General features: G+C 35.1%; 1 protein-coding gene across 1 annotated transcript in view; it reads left to right on the forward strand.

The window, feature by feature from the left end:
* Positions 1 to 1,123: 1,123 nt before the first annotated feature.
* Positions 1,124 to 14,497, forward strand: part of LOC136342282 (homeobox protein orthopedia-like) — a 77,658-nt gene continuing 64,284 nt past the window's right edge. The window contains exon 1 of the mRNA XM_066287939.1: positions 1,124 to 1,213. The gene's annotated coding sequence lies outside the window, so the exon portion shown is untranslated. The remainder of the gene's footprint in view (positions 1,214 to 14,497) is intronic.

Genomic DNA, 14,497 nt, shown 5'->3' on the forward strand with positions numbered 1-14,497 from the left:
TTGTTTTGATTAGATAGAAAGATTGTCATGAAAAAGAGTAAGCATTGCAAAACTTTTTAGAAAAAAAAATGCAACAGTTTTGACCATCTTAAAAATTTGACAAAAATCAAAGATAACTGCAGCAAAACGTCTAATAAAAAAATTGTTCGAAAAAAATATATTCATTTTTTAGAGGTCTACAAGGATCTGTAAAAATAAATACGGAATTGTTATTTGAGGAAAAAAAGTTACTTTTGAAGGGACCTTAAAATGACGTTTGGGTTAAAAGTCACTATCTCCATGACATGTCCCCTTTTTATCGGAAAACTTCTACTTGAAACGTTTTTGCATACAACGTACCGTTTTTGAGAAATCTTCGATTACAGCTCAAAATGGCACACCCTGTATATTCAATGCGTTCCCTATCGTTATATTTAAATTTTAAGAATATAAAGTAACTTAATTCTAAAATTAAAAAACACGAAAATGATAGGTCAATTTTTTTCGTTCTAAATTTACAGCCTTATGAAATTATATGAATGAATAAACCGATTTAAATTCGAAAACCAAACAAAAATAATTCCTCACAAATATTTATTAAATAATATTTTCAAAATGTTCTCTTTGCTGAATACGCTCCAATAATTTCGTGGCACCCATTGCCTACGAGCACAAGTGCCCATTCAGCAAGAAATAGAGCATTTTGAAAATATTATTAATTAAATGCATATTTGTGGAAAAGTACATTTTTGTGTGATTCTCAAATTAAAATTTGTTTATTTACTTTTATAATTTCATAGGGCTGTAACTTTACAGCGAATAAAAATCAACCTACCGCTTTCGAGTTTCTTAGTCGAAGAATTAAGTCCACTTCACACTCCCAAAATTTAAATATAACGATTCGGAACACTCTGTATTATTATACTATCAATCGTTTTACAAAAAGATAGAAAATTTTCGCAAACATCGCACCGCTTTATATTCATTAATGAGTGAACCCTTTGACGGTAATCAGTTTGCAACACCGTATCTACCGTATACATCAGACCATCTGTTACGGTCACCATTCGTTGTTTAGATGGCTTTAAATGACCCTAAATACTGTGCGTTCAACCAACAGGCTAATTACTGGTTTATTATGAAGTAGTTCTGGACAGATAGACGCAATTAACAAAAAAGGAGATATTTGGAGAATGAACGAAACATGCTCCAGGCATCTGGACAAGCATTTTTGGTGAGTTAATGATTTTAGGATGAGTTTCTAAGCAGCTCCTTAACCATAGACATTTCGTATTACGTGAAATGAATCACTTTGCCACTTATCACCCTCACAAACGACTCTCTTATTACCCTTTGAAATGACAATGAAAATTCACCAAGCAATAAAGTTATGAGGTTAGCATTCCACTGCCAATACAAAGGGTGTTACTTAGGTAGGTGACCAAAGTTTAAGGGGTGATTCTTTGAGCAATTCCAAAACGAAAAGTTTATATAAACACAAGTTCGGTATTGTTTCGTTTTCAAGATACAGAATGTAAAACTTAAAAAAAAAGAATCCTTACATGTTTTTAAAAAATATTAAATAACGAAAAGACCCAAACTAATGTGACCTTTTAACTTGATAACAGTTTTTGCTGTAGTATAAAGGAATATTTTACGTTAGAAATTGTTTGTCTACTTTTACTAGTGGCGTAGGCAGAGGTCATGCCATACATTAAATAAAGCTCAAGCAAGAAAATCGGTTTATTAAAACTACACTTAAACAAATTTTATGTATTTTTCTTTTGTAAAAAACCATTTAACAATATTGACAACATGAAATTTATGATAGTTGCTAAAAATATCCTTTAATTTCAAAGTAAGCATGAGCTCGTCATAACATCGATTGCCGAGAACGTTGAAATATTCCCAGTGCAGACATATATTATATATGTGCATATATTATTTGATTACATAAATTCCAAATCCGTCGGATTAATTCTTGTTTAGTGTTAACAAGAGTTCTATGAACAAGAAACTTCAAATGAGCTCAATAGCAAAAATCTAACGGATTTAAACCCGGTCTCCTGGGTGACCATGATTTTGCTTAATACAACAAATATACAGGGTGTTTCAAAACGTGTGTCGGAATATGAAGGGTGTGATTATTTGGGTCGCTATAAGAAAAAAGTTCCTATTAACATGGGTCCGCAAATACATCGTTTTAGAGATGCAGTATGTCAAAAAACAGTTTTTTTTTTCAATTTTTTGATGATATCTCAAGAATCGTTTTAATTTTTAGGCCACTGGGAAAATTAGCGTTTTAGAATCACAACAATTATTGAAAATGGCCTCCTATGGTAATGCAGGCTTCCAACCCACATCTTATCGACTGACGTACCCGTTCGAAAATGTCTGGAGTGTTACGAATCGTATTGCGGGATGTAATAATGGGATTCCTCAGTTCTCCAACAATATTAACTGATTTAGTGTAAATTAAACTTCCTAAGTGACCTTAAAAAAAAAATCTAAAACATTTAGATCTGGCGAGTGAGGGGGCAAAACTAGTGATTCTCCTTGACCTATCCAGCGGTTCGTACACTGTTCATTTAAGAATTGCCGCGTAACCAAAGTAAAATGTGCAAGAGCATCATCTGCCATGAACCATATTTGGTTTCTTAATTGAAGTGATCTTTTAAAAGTCCTGGCAACTCTTCTTCAAGAAAATGACGATATGGCTGATCATTTAGTCTTGGTGGTAAAAAATATGGCCCTATTAAATGGTCTCCTACTACACCCGCCCAAACATTAACGAAAATGTTTGCTGATGACGGCCTTCCATTATGATATATCGATTTTCGTTAGCCCATAATTGGTTATTATGGAAGTTCATAATTGCATCGCGAGAAAAATTTGCTTCGTCAGTAAAGATCACTTTTGATAAGAAGTGAGGATTTTGTGTAATTTTGTTTTGAAAACATTGACAGTTTTTGTGAAAAATATTCTGGTAAAAGGGCTTGTACCCGCTGTATGTGATAACGATGTATCATCTTGCTTTTTAATGTCCTCCACAGTGTATCGTGACATAGGTTTAAGTTTGAAGTTATTTTTCTGGTACTTCTTGTTCGATGCTCTTCAATTTTTTGAAGAACAACTTCTTCAATTTGTGGAGGAAGCAGATTAGGTCGTCTATTTCCAACAGCTCATGTATGAAAACTTCCAGTTTCATGTAGATGAATGCGAATAAATGTTCTTTGGTTTTTTGCTTGAACTCCCGCAGTAATAAAAAAGTACGAGTGCTGTTTCTTTTCTTTTCTTTTCTTTTCCGATACTTAAATACTGCTTATATAAATGAAAATTATTTATAGTTTCTTCTGTTTTTGACTACAAGAGCAGCCAAATAATTAAACCAATTGAAAAATGAATCCAACTGAACAAAATTCAATCAACAAGAATGTGACATACTCAGCAGTTACCAAATCAACGCCAAGGCAAAGCTTTCCCAGGAAAGAACAAGCAATAGTATTGCATGCGGAACCAACCCTCAAGCTGTTTGATTATGTAAGCACAATAGGGAATCTGGTTGAGCCTAAATATATTATATTTGCTTCAAGAATATCAAACAATAGAATTTGCATACATCTAAAAAGTGAGAAAGCCATAGCAAAACTCACACAAACTCAGCAAACAGTGGTAATTGAAGGAATCCAACATAGTATTAGAAGACTAGTTTCTCCAACCAAAAGAATTACAGTTTCTAACGTCAGTCCATTCATCCCACATGATCCAACAGAAAATATAATCAAAAACCTAGGATTTCTAATGTATACTCAATCACCCACTGAGGATTTTCAACTACAGACATCTGAGTTATTGCACTATGAGGGAGTAGATTATAGAATATTTTTATCTACTGATAAAATGGAGTGCTTTTTATGTAAAAAAAACAGGTCATATTGTGAGCAAGTGCCCAAATCCACCAACCACAGTTGATAACAATGAGAACACTAACTTAGAAGAGGTGTTAGGCGCTCAGAAGGAAATACAAGAGACACCAAAAGAGGCAATATTCTAGCACCTTATCAACCCTTGATTAGGAAGAAAATGACATTGAGGAACAGAATTTAATGCCACCACCTACAACCAAAAAACAGCCAAAAAATAAAAGAAAAATTCTCTCAGCGGTCACCTGTTCGCCCCTTTCGGATAATAGCAAAGGTGTAATAAAGGAATGTTATGAATCATCTCTCAATGATTCCATCCTACTTTTTGACACTTTTATAGCTTTCTTGGAAGACACGTTTAACAATGAGGATCCATATAGTGAAGCCTGTAAATTCACAACCAATGTCAAACAATTACTTGACAATAGATATTCCATTTATCCATTTCTCCAGGAGAGGTGTATTAAAAACAGGTTCACACGACTGCATAAAAAACTGAAAACAGGCTTAAACATTGAGAAAGCCTCGATTGAGAGGATTGCATCCACTTCAGACGAGGAGGACACTATGTCAGACAGTTCCCAACGGTCGAATAGCTCAGCACAATAACAACCATAACCAACATCTTCAAGATTATACAGTGAAACTTCGATGGATTCTATCCACGCCTTGCCAATCTACAACAACTGATCGCGGAACATCTGCCAACTATTGTCTGTCTTCAGGAAACAAATTTTAGGGAAACTCATAAAAAATTCCTCAAATATTATCAGGGATATCACTATTTGCGAACATATTGTGCTCGAGCCAGTGGAGGAGTTTCAATGTTCATCTCGAATGAAAATTTTTCGGAACATTTACCAATAAACTCCGAACTGGAATTGATAGCAGTAAATGTATGGTATCCTAATAAGATTACAATATGTAATGTCTACATCCCCCCAAATTATCCACTCATGGAGGCTGAAATAAGTGGAATCATCAGCTAATTGCCAATACCGTTTGTTCTTCTCGGAGATTTCAATTCGCACAGCCCATTATGGGGATCGGTCCACACATCAGGAAGGGGGAAAATTATTGAGAACATGAGAAATGTCCTTAACATACACCTCTTAAATTTAGAGCAATCCACACACTTTAACATCTCCTCGGGTACACTCAGTGCGATAGACTTAAGCTTTACGGATCTAAATATTGCATCTCAACTAAATTGGCAAACTCTGGACAGTCTATATGACAGTGATCACTTTCCTATTCTGATTTCTAATAATACGACCTTCGAGCCATGTATAATTGAGAGGTGGAACCTATCAAAAGCAAAATGAGACAAATATTTGGCTGAAACAAGAATGCCCAGTACACAAATCCAGCTCTCGGAAGACGTTCAAACTGCAACAAATCACCTAACAAATATTATACTTTCTGCAGCAAATAAACACATTGGCAAAAGGAGGGTGGACCGCTCCGGGAGGAGAGTTCCATGGTGGAATGACTTCTGCAGTACATCTACTAAGGATTGCAAAAAAGTTTTAAATAGATATCGGCGTAGAAGAACCTTGGAAGACCTCATTAATTTCAAGAGGCTAAGAGCCCGAGCTAGGCCTATAATAAGGGAAAGCAAAAAACGATCTTGGGAGGACTATGTTGGCTCCATAGTGCCTGATACGCCGCCAGCGGAAGTGTGGACGAAGATCAAACGCATTCGAGGTCAAGCTCTCAATCACAAAATAAATTCCATTAAACACAATAATCAAACCATCACAGATGACTAATCCATTGCGGACATATTGGCGTGCTATTTTCAACGGAAATCAACAAACCAATCTCCACCACAAGACCTGTTCATATCACAACCTAATCATCTCCAATCTTCAGACAGCTTGGATCTACCGTATTCAATGGAAGAACACACCTCTGGCCTAAACAGTTGTAAAAACACAGCAGCAGGCCCCAATAATGTTCCATTCATACTGCTGAAAAAAGTTTCATTGGAGTACCTTGGGAAATTGTTGATGATTTATAATAAAATCTGGACATGTCAACTATTCCCCGCCTCGTGGAGACAATCCATCATTCTGCCATTCAAGAAAAATAATATCTCTCCTCCAAATGAAAAAGACTTTCGGCCAATATCGTTAACCTGTACAACGTGCAAGTTAATGGAGAAGATGGTCAACAAGAGACTAGCATGGTATCTTGAATGTAACAAGGTCATTAATCAGAATCAAGCTGGTTTTCGCACTCATTGCAGTACAGTAGATAATCTAGTTCTTTTGCAGTCAGAAATAGCTAACTCCACGATGGTTAATAGAGAAGTTATTGCTGCTTTTCTGGATATAGAAGCAGCTTTTGACACTGTCTGGAAACCATTGACCTACAATAAGCTTGAAAGAAGCTATATAACCGGAAATATGCTGTCTTAAATATTTTTTAAGTGAAAGAACTTCCAGGGTTTTGGTTAATGGTAAAATGTCGCACGAGGTCTTTTTAAGAGATGGTGTCCCGCAAGGAGCGGTTCTCAGTGCCACATTATTTAACTTAGCCACAATGGACATTTGCAAGTGTATACCACCCCCAGTTAGACACTCATTATTTGCTGATGATCTAGTGGTGTACTGTTCGGGTACCAATACTGAGTCGACTAGCAAGCTAGTCCAGAATGTAATGAATAACCTGGAAGTTTGGTCAACCAAAACTGGTTTTAAATTTTCCACGGCAAAATCACAGATCATGCTTTTCAGCCGCAGAAAGATGCAATATACAGGGTGTCCCACAAGTGTTTCATTATATTTCAGTGGGTAATAGTACATTGAAAAATAATATGACTCCCTATATAAATCATATTCCAATAATGCTTCATTAAGAAGATACAGGGTGTTAAACTTTACTTAAAAAATCTAACTTTTATTGATATATTCAAAACCGTTTGAGATATGTAAGTGAAATTTAGCATATTTTGAGAGTTAATGTAGACGCATTTATTTATGCAAAAGGGCTATTTTTCGTTTCACCAGTGACGTGCGTACGGACACCTCTCAGCACATTTTTAAAGAAAAACATGGTACGCCACTGCTTTTTATCAAAATAAAAATTATTTTTAGAAGTTTAATTTCATTTAGAAGAAAAATGCTCACTTGACTCTTTTTCGTCCGATGTATCGTTTGCCAGTAAAAAATTGAATACCGTCTATATGCACGATATTCTCTAAATGGTTTTAATAATATTAAGTTTGTTTTAAATATTATTAATTTGCTATAACATTATAGAAATTGTTCAAATTGGTGGCCATTTTGTTCAATACATAATTGAGCTCGCCTGTTCATTGATACTCTGATACGTTGAAATATTTCAGGTGTGTTTTAAGTTTAACACCCTGTATCTTCTTAATGAATCATTATTGGAATATGGTTTATATAGGGAGTCATATTATTTTTCAACGTACTATTACCCACTGAAATATAATGAAACACTTGTGGGACACCCTGTATACCGAAAATTACTTTAAATTCAGGCGTTCTGCAGGTGGTTCCAGATCATCTGTTCCTTGGGCTGATTTTTGATGTTAAGATAAACTGAAAAAAACACATCCTTCATACCAAGACTAATTGCATGCAGCGGATGAGTATACTAAAAGCTTTCGCACATCAACATTGGGGCTCTAATGAGCAAATTCTCCTGAGGACGCTTATAAGAAGCAGACTGGATTATGGTTCTTTTGTATACTCAAAGGCGTGTGAGACATACTTGAAATTGCTGAACCCAATACAAAATACAGAATTTAGAATTTCTTTGGAAGCATGCCGATCCAGTCCACTGGACTCGCTTGCCTATGAAGAGCATGAACTACCATTAAATCTGAGAAGGGAAAAACTGCTCGTGAATTACTTTGTGCGCACTATGTCCTATCCAGGAAATCCTGCAGCAGCAATATTTAAAAATCAGCTCGGACCAGAGGAAACATGGAAACGGCCCTACTCCGTGCCTCAAATATTGCACAAGCTATTAAAGAATACTAATTATCTAAATATCCACGGAGTAAACATGGGTGAAACACCCCCATGGATGGAGGAACAGCCGGTAACGCAGGAGACACGGAGGTTCGATGGGGGAGTGGAGGCAGTAGAAATCAGAACACATTTTGCTAGAATCTTGGATGAGAGGTGGCAGAATATATTGACCCTTTCAAATACCAAACTGTCAGAGAACCACTGATATGTACGGCAAAAGCCCTAGGGCTATCCAGGAGAAGTAATACGGTGATACGAAGATTGCGTATTGGGCACACAAGAATAACTCATGATTACCTAATGAACAGAGAAGCGTCACCGCAATGTGTCCACTGTGACAGCCGCATTACTGTACAGCATCTTTTAGTGGATTGCCCACAGTATTCGAATAATAGAGTAATACATGGGATATACGGTGATATCCAGGATATCCTCAGGATAGACTCCATAGCATAACAGGAAAAACTCATAGAGTAAATAAAAGCAATTGGACTCTATATTGATATATAACAAATAGGTGTTTGATATTTAATTTAATGCTGTGATCCTTAGTGCCAATGGCCCGTAGTAGTCGAGGCACTTAAATAAAAAAGAAATAATAATAATAATAATTTTAAAAAAATTCTTTAATTTGATATCTATCAGTTTGGAAACCATTCTTGACAAATTTATCTAGCTTTTGCCGCGTTTCTATCAGCCATAAACAAAATGCATATTGCATATCTCTCGATCAGTGTAATTATTAATTTTTCTATCACTAAACAAACAAAATACTAAGCATGAACATATTAATTAAACAATAAACGGTATTTGTTAACAAACAGTAATAGTCAGTAACACTAATCAGAAAACTAGCTTAAAAACATACGTTTTTATCAACAAAAATATAAGTTTTGAAAAATACGAAAAAAGCAGTCACATAGTATTTTGTTGATAACAAAAACATTTGAACATGAGTGTTTTTCTTGTGTGGACACGTCGACGCTATAAAACGTAAGTCTGAAATACTAATTTTCCCAGTGGCGTAAAAATTAGGGAGAAAAAAAATCCACACCCAACCCTAAAATCTCCACCTCTGGCATGTGGAAAGAAATTGAATGAAGTAGGACTCAAAACGTAACTAATATTACTGATAATAGGTGTATAATATCTCAATTCTGTATCTCAGACGATTTTTGAGATATCGTCAAAAAACTGGAAAAAAAACTGTTTTTTGACGTGATGTATTTCGAAATCGGTGTATTTGCCGACTTATGTTAATGGGAACTTTTTTCCTTATAACCACCCAAAGAATGACGCCCTTCATTTTCCGATAAATGTTTCGAAACCCTCGGTATATGTAAATATTTTTTTAAGTCAGTGGCGCATAAATAGCACTAATCGTAAACATTGCCAAATTTCAACAAAATCGGCGAGAATTATTAAAATTTTTACAAAAAAACAATTTACTTTTTTTAAGTTTGACACCCTCTATCTTGAAAACGGAGCATTACTGGACCTACATATGTTTATATACACTTTTCGTCTTAAAAGCACTGAAAGAATCACCCCTTGAAGTTTGGCCACCTGCTTAAATAACATTCGGTATAGGTAGTGCCACTGAACTAATTTAAGCAGGCCTAAAACCATATTGCGAAATAAATGTTGGCGACGGTCTCAGTTCACGTCAGGTAGAGGAAGTTTGTGAAAAATCTCGAGATTAGTTTACGGGTAACTGCTGCAGAAAAATAAAAGAATATACAGAAAAAGGACTTTTTTCTGTCACCTGTTTTCCAGTAATTTATAAAAGAACCTGGAAAAACGTGCCATTTTTGTCATGATTCTTGAGCAGGTATTACGAAATATACAGGGTTATCTACTAAGCGCGTGGAACGATTACGGCCTTATCTACAGTTTCTTTCGAAAATTGTTTTTACATTTATAAGTATGATCTATTTTATAAGGCGGATTTTAAAAATATTTTCATTTATACAGGGTTTGTCAAAAAAGGTACAACAAAAAATATTGTTTTTTTATATGACAAGCACCCTATATATTATTGCATTTTTGGATGCTACGTTCAATTTTAATACAAGTTTATTAACACATTGGCAATCTTGGAATTAATAGTTTTCAAGATATGTGCAATTGAATGTTGAAAGTGACAGTTACAGATGTTTGCAAAATTGCTAATTGTTAACAAACGGAAAAATATCCGGAAACTCTTTTTTGTCACAATACAATAAAAGGTCCATATTTTTGTAGCGTATTAAGCTTCTCTTAACGTTTTCTACAGGACGACCACAAAAATAAAGCCAACTTGACCATCGAAAAATAGTCAAAACTTAAAAATTTCAAATGGAACACAACTATTTTTTTTTATGTATTATGAACTTCATTTAAAAGAAATCTATGTTCACGCTGAATTACCTATATTAAATTTGCATAGTTTTTGTGTAATTTTGTTTAACAAGTTTATGCATGGGCGGTACATCCTTAAGTCTAATTTACAATGTGAATATGATAGACGTATCTATGGAAACAGACCAATAGAGATGATAAAATATTTTTTTGGTGTTAAGAGAGTAGCTGCATTAAAAGTTTCTCTTATTTTTTTATTTAAATTGAACGTAGAATCCAAAAATGCAATAATATAGAGGGTGTTCCACTTAAAAAAACGAAATTTTTTTTTGTGTTTTTTTTTTGACATGCCTTGTATAAATGAAAATGTTTTTAAAAGGTACCTTATAAGATCGTGCATATAACTGTAAAAAGAATTTTAGAAAAAATATATAAGTAACGCCATAATCGTCCGATGCGCGCTTAGTGGACAACCCTGTATGGCATTTGACCACTTTTTTTCAATTAACATCCGCAACTCTACCAAAAGAGTTAAAAAATTTAATGTCTAGTAGCAACCTATAACAGCTGAGAACCCATATTCAAATGGTTTTACCTTTCAGTGTGCTCATGTGTTCGATTAGCTGGCTTATGGGCGATCACGTTAAAAATGGGTCGTTTCTCTTACACTTTTGCAAATTACCCGAAAACAGGCGACAGATACGAAAATATTAAAAAGGCGAAAAAGGTCCTAACTTAAACGAGAAATAGAAAACTTCGAATATCTGTGACGATATAATGACCCTTAGAAGACATAAAAATATTACCATATTTCGGGCTCCTGGTTCTTGAACGGGCTGTAGGGACCAGCGATCCGGATTCTTGAGAGAAACTTGAATTAAACGTGTCAAAGGTTAGAAGAGTTGCAAAGAGAACACGAAAGAAAAGGCGACTTTTTTAATAAAGCAAATAAACAACAGTAAATCTAATGCTATATCCTGAAATAAGGTGTCCCTTTTACACAACTGCCTTTTTCTCCTTGCTGCTTTATCTTGGCCCTTTGCCTGTTGGATAACAGTTTCCATTTCTTTTTGTATACGGCATTCTTCGTGAACAGCAATTGATTTTCCGCCGTCGGAAAACTAATATTTATGCATCCCGTTAAAAGCTTTTGCTTGTCTGGAAACAAGGAAAATTGCATACCTGTCATGCACCCCATTAATATCAAACGCAGGTCAAAAATATTTTGTTTGATCATTTCGCAGGAGCACAATGGATAAAGTCGTGTATGTCGTTTTTCATGGATGCTTGTCTGTCGGAAAAATTACCTGCGTGATGCGCTACGCAATTATTTCCATAAAGGAAAGCGGGCGAATCTCGTGCACGTGCTCGGCACGTGATTCTTTTAGCACCCTTCTCGATCAATTTATTAAATTACTAGGGCGTATCGTTGTATAAATTATGTGTGTACCTGCTGGTTATATTAAATGCCGTGATTCACTCGAAATATATTGCATTCCCAAAAGAGACTTGACGGATGGTTTGATGACGATGATGCTCGGAGACTGGCTTAATATGCTCTTATTGCTTCCTACCTGTATTACGAGGAATCTGTGACGAAGTAGCCACTAGAAAACGGTGAATAAACAATCAGGATAAAACATGCATTCAGTTGGTACTACCACAAATTCCCGCACACGAAGTGCGGAACGCACTCAAATCGGTCACCTTCCGAATTCATCCCTCAAAAGTCGTTCCTCAATCGCGCAGACATTCCTTGGATCGGATATTTTGCCGTTTACGAAGGGCGCCATCGTTGGGTGTACCGAATTTTTTATTTATTTTTTTAATTTAATTACGTGTAGAGATTCAATCTGTCACAATAAAGGTAAATATAAATTGGACATTCAATATCTATGCTGGCAATTACAGATTATAGTACTAAGTGGTGTAGTAAAAGGACCAACATTTCAGTCCCTTACTTGGTTGAATCTAGGTGGCAAATCTAGAGGGTTGAATCTCTTCAACCTGGTTGTATATGTCGCCGTGTCCAGTAAGTTTATGGCTAAGTGATTTGGGTGGTGATCTAATCTTCACATGTATTTATTCGAGTAGCTCTCTATTTCTTCTCGGACTGTTTTGATCGACAGATCGGAGTGAATTGTACTGTTGCTAACATACCATGGTGCATTAACAAGCATCCATAACGTCTTAGATTGAAAACGTTTGTAAAATTTCGATATTATAGTTGCTGGCAGTTCCCCATCGCTGGATACCATAGGTCTACACGGGCTTGATGATGGTTTTATAAATTAGCACTTTGTTCTCTAGTGATACTTGAGAGCGGTATCCCAGTAGCCAGGTAAGTTTTTTTGTTTTGAGATTCAGTTGAGTTCTTTTGGTCTTGATGTGCTTCTTCCAGGTTAGCCTCCTATCGACATGCATTCCTAGGTATTTCACTGATTCTGCCTGGGGAATTTCCACGTTGTTTATCTTCACTGGCGGGCAAGTATTTCTTCTTAAGCTAAAGGTGATGTGGCTGGAGGGTGTACCGAATGTCTGCTAATCCTATTTTCGGCCTTTTTTCTAGAAACATTTGAATAACAATGATCACTTGCATGTGATTCATTATTTACCTAGCGAGATAAAGTGGCATAATGCTGTCATCACACCATTGTTGTTTTATTTATAGATGCGTTGAAATTAATTTTAAATAAAATATCACCGTCGATGTTGTGATGATTCAAAACTCGTTCTTGTCGCGTTCTGGACTTAGTGGTTAAGTCTAGTGCTAGAAAAATATCACATACCGGGCGATTCAAGAAGGTGGCTCGCCTCTATAAGTTTTTTTGTTTTTAAACTTAGAAAGTTGAAATTTGGAGGGAAACTGTACCAGAATAGAGCCGATCGATTGGCGTTTATGGCGTTTATCTAGCGCTTCTGGTTTAAACCTGGAAATTACTTCAACTTTCGATTTTTAAATATAATGCCCTATAAATTTTTACTTTTTTGGAATCTGAAGGTCATTTTTAGTCTAAAAATATGTCATTAAAATAAATGCAACTATAATATCGAAATTTTACAAACGTTTTCAATCTAAGACGTTACGGATGCTTGTTAATGCACCATGGTATGTTAGCAACAATACAATTCACTCCGACCTCTCAATCAAAACAGTCCGAGAAGAAATAGAGAGCTACTCGAATAAATACATGTGAAGATTAGATCACCACCCAAATCACTTAGCCATAAACTTACTGGACACGGCGACATATACAACCAGGTTGAAGAGATTCAACCCTCTAAATTTGCCACATAGATTCAACCAAGTAAGGGACTGAAATGTTGGTCCTTTTACTACACCACTTAGTACTATAATCTGTAATTGCCAGCATAGATATTGAATGTCCAATTTATTTTTACCTTTATTGTGACAGATTGTATCTCTACAAGTAATTAAATAAAATAAAAAAATAATAATAATAATAATAAATTGGGTTTTTTTCATGGCGAGCTACGCCACTGAGGCATACGCATTAGGCACAATTTTAGGTCAGAATTATGGGGAAAAATACTGATTTATCATTTTATTGAGAATTTTTACTTTTACAAGCAATTTAAATACGGAAAAAAGTGTGTCCTATTTATCTTCCGTTTTTCAAATACCAATGTGGTGGCTCATTCCAATTTTCTAAAAAACTATTTTTTCCTAAATTTTTTGATACCAAACACAATGTATGTTAATTTAGAAATGACCCGTTAATTCCTTAAAAACCCTCAAATTTTGAAAAAAACACGTTGATCGTAGAGTACATTATAGCCGCCTTGCAAATGACAAAACGAAAGAATAAAATATTTCTATTTGTCGAAATTGTCTTTTTTCTCCTTCATTAGCATTTCCCATTTTCATTTTACTCATTAATTTTTTTAAATAGTGGCGGTTTAGATGGTTTCTAAGTGGAAACTTTTCCATATAAAGCCGCGCAAGATCGGAGAGACATTGACGACATTCTGCAAATACTAATAGCATATTATTTTTTTCACAGAATTTTTTTTTATTATAAATTTTTGAACTTAAAATAACCTCTAGATTCGAAAAAAGTAAAAATTTTTAGGGCGTTACATTTAAAAATCGAAAATTGTGGTCATTCTAGGTTAAACTGGCAGTGCTAGAAAAACGTCATTAATGTCAATCAATCGGCTCTATTCTCGTACAGCTTCCCCCAAAATTTCAACTTTCTAAGTTTAAAAACGAAAAAAGTTATAAGG

This window comes from Euwallacea fornicatus, chromosome 11 (assembly GCF_040115645.1).
Source record: "Euwallacea fornicatus isolate EFF26 chromosome 11, ASM4011564v1, whole genome shotgun sequence".
In the NCBI taxonomy this organism is placed as follows: domain Eukaryota; kingdom Metazoa; phylum Arthropoda; class Insecta; order Coleoptera; family Curculionidae; genus Euwallacea; species Euwallacea fornicatus.